This window comes from Euleptes europaea, chromosome 8, assembly GCF_029931775.1.
Source record: "Euleptes europaea isolate rEulEur1 chromosome 8, rEulEur1.hap1, whole genome shotgun sequence".
NCBI classification, from domain to species: domain Eukaryota; kingdom Metazoa; phylum Chordata; class Lepidosauria; order Squamata; family Sphaerodactylidae; genus Euleptes; species Euleptes europaea.
Genome location: NC_079319.1, coordinates 46,846,309 through 46,852,308, shown reverse-complemented (window position 1 = coordinate 46,852,308; position 6,000 = coordinate 46,846,309).

Sequence of the window (6,000 nt, the reverse complement as noted above, 5' to 3'; positions counted from 1 at the left end):
CATACCAAAAAAGTTCTTGGTTTGGAAGAAAGAAGTATTCAGTTGTATTGAAATATCAATAATGAATCTGGCATCAAGACCTGAGCATTAGATGAAATGTTGTCATTTGAGTTTCAAATCTTTTGAGATTCATATATAATTTTTAAATCATATTTGAAAAGTGTGTGCATTTTTTTATTTTACCTGTCTACATTCCATAAGGAAACAGGCATTATGATTCAGTGGTGGACTGGGGAATGGTGGGACGGTGTCCAGATCCCTGTTTGGTACACAAAACTCACTTATTTACCTCTTCATCCAGTCATTCCTTCTAACTAACTTCACAGGGAAGCTGTGAGAAAAAAAAATAAGATCATACCATTTACACAGGCTGCTCTGACCTCCTTGAAAGGAGGGTGGGATATAAACACGAGGTGGTGCCTTTGCATGGTCAAGTTGTCCTTCTGTTGCCCGTTTTTGTAGAGCAGGTGAATAAATTGCTGAATCCCTTACTGCACTTCTTGCCTCAGAAACAGAATCTTGCTTTAGTTTAGGCGCTTCATTTCCTCTGTTTCAAAGAATAAGATAACAGGATGTGAACAATTCCGGAATTTAAGGGGATACTCTTGCATGAACCTCACCTCAAGGGGGTCTCTGGTCAGCAGACAGACTTTTATTTCTCTGAGGAACCACACCTTTAGGAAATCTATGCCAGTTGCCTTTAATTTCATCCCACTAAGGCATGTGGCATTTGGTCTCACAGCCCTGAGGCAAGGCTTTTGTAGCAGCAACCATAAATAATAGTTCGCATTACAGTGCCTCAGTGTGTCTCAGATCAGCCACAGAGGACTCAAAACCAAAGTTTTAAAAGCAAATTATACCTCTAATTTTGCTGTTGATTGAAGAAATATACAAGAAAGTGCTATAAAGCAATCTTGTGGTGGTTTGGGGTGTTTCAATAGCAGGAAGGTGCCAGCAGTCAGTCTATTTAAATGGGGCAAAAGAAGTACACAGGCATAGCTTTTACGAACAGCGATTGACCTGCATCTATAGTGAGGTCTAATCAGACATACGCTTTCAAAGCAACAATAACTATGTGCACACTTATTTGAAATCAATGAACACAATCACATGAAAAAGGTGTGTGTTACCTTCAGAAGAATTCTGCATTGCAGGCGTGGGGGCAGCCTCCTGTAGTCCTAATGGGAAATGGGTAACCTCATATTTTCTTATGATATTAACAGATATTAAGTGATATTAACAGATCACTTCAGGATATAATGGTTCCACATTAACATACCACACCCTCATTAGCACATTATCTTGATACTTACAGGACAATGATTAGCACATTACCTTTGATACTTTTGCAGGACAATGACTCAGCTCAAACCCAACCCCCTTATGACTATATATTACTCTTCCTACACACTTGACACTGAGAGACACTGTCCTTCAGTTACTCCTCTGAAGATGCCTGCAACAGCTGGTGGCGAAAGGAAAGAAAATATCAAGACCACGGTCACACAGCCTGGATAACCTACAAGAACCGATGAACTCATATTTTCTGTTGGTTTTTGTGTCCTCCTTAAAATTTCACAATGCAAATGTGCTCCTGGGCCTGCTAATCGCAGCTCTGACCTGAAGTTTAGGGGTGGGGAAAGACAAGCAATGAGGGGACATCATAGATTATGCAAGGTTTAGCAAAAGTGGAGAGAGAAAAATTTCTACTTGCCTCATAGTATTAGAATCAGGGAGCCCCAACAAAATTAACATGTAGTAGATTCAGATCTGAAAGAAGTACGTACTTCTTTACACAATGCATAATTAATTTGCAGAACTCACCCACTGTAAGATATACTGAGGGCCACTAGTTTAGATGGCTTAAGTTACATTAATGGAAGTCTCCATTTAATGGAAGCTAAATGGAGCCTCCATGTTCAGAGGCAGTGTAACTCTGTATATCAGTTGCTGTGGGGCAACAATATGGAAAGGCTTTGGACTCTGTGACCTCCTTGTAGCTTTTCCTGGAGCATCTGGCTGGCTCCCTCCAAGTGCCAGCCATTGGCTGGCAAACCTAGTTATCAGCCAAATTGTATGTACCGTTTTAGTTCCCCAACCAAGCCTAAACTGGACCTAGATACAGCCCAATGGGGCATATGGGGGGGTGGTTGGACCATGGTCTTTTTTTGAGGGCATTTGAAAGTATTTTATAGAATAATTGCATCAGAACGTTGTCTTGCTGTTACTTGAGTCACATAGGCCTAGGCTGATTGAAATATTTCTAGATGTGCAAATATTAGGGCTACCAACCTGCAGGTGTGGCTTGGAGATCTCCCAGAATTACAACTGATGTCCAAATGACAGAAACCAGTTCCCCTGGAGATAGGGTTGCCAGGTCCCTCTTTTCTACCGGCGGGAGGTTTTGGGGGTGGAGCCTGAGGAGGGCGAGGTTTGGGGAGGGGAGGGACATCAATGCCATAGAGTCCAATTGCCAAAGCGGCCATTTTCTCCAGGTGAACTGATCTCTATCACCTGTAATAGCAGGAGGTCTCGAGCTAGTACCTGGCAGTTGGCAACCCTACCTGGAGAAAATGGCTGCTTTGGAAGCAGCACTCCATGGAATTATTCCCTGCTGAAATTCTTGCCCTCCCCAAAGCCCACCCTCCCTGTGCTGCATCCCCAAATCTCCAGTTGGCAACCCTAACAAATGCACATCTCTTTTATAAAGCATGCATCTTGGTTCAGGTAAGCATCCTAAGAAAATGCGGTCTGTTGGAAACTTAGAAAAATGCAACCAAAGTTCTTACAAAATAAGTATTATTAAAGGAAAACATCCAGCGTTAGATGGACACTGCATCGTTTATAATAAAATTTTCTGTAATGAATAGAAAACTTTGCAAATCAACAGCTGGGGGGAGTTCATGGCAGGTATATTTTTAACCTTTCAATCATTCTGTGGTAAGTTTTAATGACAACATGTTACAGATATCACAGAGATAGTGCTCTAAAAGCCATTGCTTCCCCCTTTTTGCTTACCATTTGATTTTAAATTCTCTTTTTAATCCAGTGTGAATCATGGTTTTGTTCCTTCTGAAATCTGCAGCGAGCCATGGAATGTGAAGTATTTACTGACTACTACATTATATAACGTCAGTCTATTGCTGTAAGCAACTGTGCTTGGATGGTTTCGTGGGCATTTTTTAAACAGGCAGAGCAAAGCAGCTAATCATGACATCCATTTTTCTCTTAAGATGAGATCATTATCTTTAATAAGCTGCCTGTTGTAGAAAAGGAGAGAAGATTTCTGAACAAAGGGGAAGGATTTTCTGTTCCATTGCCTGCACCATTCTATGACTACATGCTAACTTTCATGTCAGCCCCAGTATGATAGCTAAAGGGGCCCAGCATTAAATATTAAAACACCCATTGTTTTTTTAATTGGACTGCTTCTCTATTTCTTATGGATCTCTAGTTTCTGAACAAACACCTGATAGAGCTAGTCTCCTTAACTGTGGTACAAAGCACAATAAAACAAGCAGTGGGGGGGATCTGTTTTTCTCCATTGCTCATTTATTCAGCCCCGACTTCAAGGGCATGCTAAGACAAGACCAGTTTCAGGAATCAGGTATGTTATGGGACCCCCAAGTTAGCCTGTGCCTTAAGGTGGAATTTATTCAAAGAATCCAGCCATTCCAGAAGGCAGATCTAATCCATATAAATTTTTATTCAAGTAGATAAAAACAACACAGTATAAAGAAATAACATACATACAAAAGCATTTCTGTTAACTCTTTTTTGTGTTTAGTAGAAGGAAAATAGTGGTTAAGTTCTAAAAGGAGAGGAAGGGACATGAAGCAGTTCTGTTCAGACAGCAAAATCTGGGAAGTGCAGAGAAAGCACAGGGACCATTTTGTTGTTTACACTGTGTGCATTCCCACCAGAACAGGTATATAATATATGCATGAGATTTTGAATTTTAATTAATGGTGTAAAAATGTCCAGTAAATACTGGATGCTGAGGCTCAATTCTGATTCCAAGTAGGGTTGCCAAATGCCTTGAGAAAAAATGTCCATCCCTTTAATAGAGGTAAAATGGGATGTTATTTACCAGGTTATGTTACGTACCTCCACTCTGTGAAAAGTTTCAGCTGCTCATTTCCACACTTTACATGTTTATTAAAGAGACATAGTATTTTTCTCTAGGCCCGTTAGCAACCCTAATTTTAAGCCATGTTCTCTAATTTTGCCCTGCTTCTAAATTGGAGACGTTTGAAGATAGACTGTGGTTACTCAAATGGTGAAGAAAACGTTAATAGTTGTACATACTATCACGTATAATTCTTCCACAAGTGATTTATACATACATGCATAGTACTCATAATAAGAGTAGAAGTATGAATGACCTGTGCTTCCGTTCATTACACTTTCACATCTAATTTGATGTCCAGACTATTGAATTGACCCAGATAAGAAGTCCATTCTTCTCTCTGGGCACAGCAGGCTACATGAGGAAAGGGTCCCTTTCCTAGGGTTGCCAACCTCCAGGTACTAGTTGGAGATATCCTGCTATTACGACTGATCTCCAGCTAATACAGATCAGTTCACTTGGGGGAAATGGCCGCTTTGGCAATTGGACTCTATGGCATTGAAGTCCCTCACCTCCCAAACCCCGCCCTCATCAGGCTCCGCCTCAAAAACCTCCCACTGGTTGCAAAGAGGGACCTGGTAACCCTACCCTCTCCCCAGGGGAGGTACAGTCTTCTTGGGGCTTTGGATGAGATGAAAAAGTGTGGTGGGGTGAAGGGCAATTTGCATCCTTGAACATGCTATATGTTATGTACTACTTTCCCCCAAGAAAATAGTAAGCAAGCATTCCCCCAGCTGTTGCTGGACTATGCTGAGAATAATCCTAGAAAATTCTGTTTTGTTTTTCCAGATACAGATTGCAAGAAGACATTGGTTTATATTAGATGGCCCTTTAAACTGGGTAATAAACTGCAGGCTTGTGTGCTCCCTCCCCCCACTCATAAACAGATCCCCACTTTCATTCTTGGGAAGCTTTAGTTATAGCTCTCAATGATGTCTAGATTTAGAGACACTATCATTGACATTCTAAGCAAAGTTACATCCTTCTAAGCCCATGAGCATATGTCATAATCTTGACTGGCTAAATTGAGCCAACACATACAGCAGTGCGATAGGTTATGCCAGGGGTCTCAAAACTGAGGCTCCAGAGCCGCATGCGGCTCTTTGGCCCGTTGAGTGCAGCTCTCCGAACTTGGTTCAGAGCCCCTGCTCTTGCGCCCGCTCGCGCCGGCAGCCGGGCTGCGGAGCCGGCGTGCCTGAGAGAGAGAGAGAGCGGGCGAGCGGGCGCACTGTCTCCCCCCCCCCTGTCTTCTTGTCTTAGCATGCCCTTGAAGTCGGGGCTGAATAAATGAGCAATGGAGAAAAACAGATCCCCCCCACTGCTTGTTTTATTGTGCTTTGTACCACAGTTAAGGAGACTAGCTCTATCAGGTGTTTGGAGAATGGCCGGGTCCCCCTTTCCCTTGCCCTCAATGGTTGGGAGGCTAAAGCCTCCCCTCTAGCCGCGCGATTGCTGGGCGGGCGGCTCAGCGGTTCCTGGCCCCCCCGCCTATCAGCTGTTGGGTGGGGCGGGCTTCCTTTGGTAGACCTGGCCTCCGGCTGAGTCCCATTGGGAGGCCATGTCTACCCACTGGCTTTCTTGGCAGTAGACCTGGACTCCGAGGAGGAAAAAAAGTCCCCCTTCAGAGGCCAGGTTTACCAATTGGCTTCTATGGGCCTCCAGAGGCCAGGTCTACTGCCAAAAAAGCCAATGAGTAGACCTGGCCTCCCAATGGGACTCAGCTGGAGGCCAGGTCTACCAATAGGCTTTTATGGCGGTAGACCAGGCCTCCAGACGAGGACTCCGGATGGGGAGGGGGAAATGCCAGGAACTTACAATTTAATTTTTATCAATAAATAAGATCACTATTAAGTATGATATCAAGTTTTATT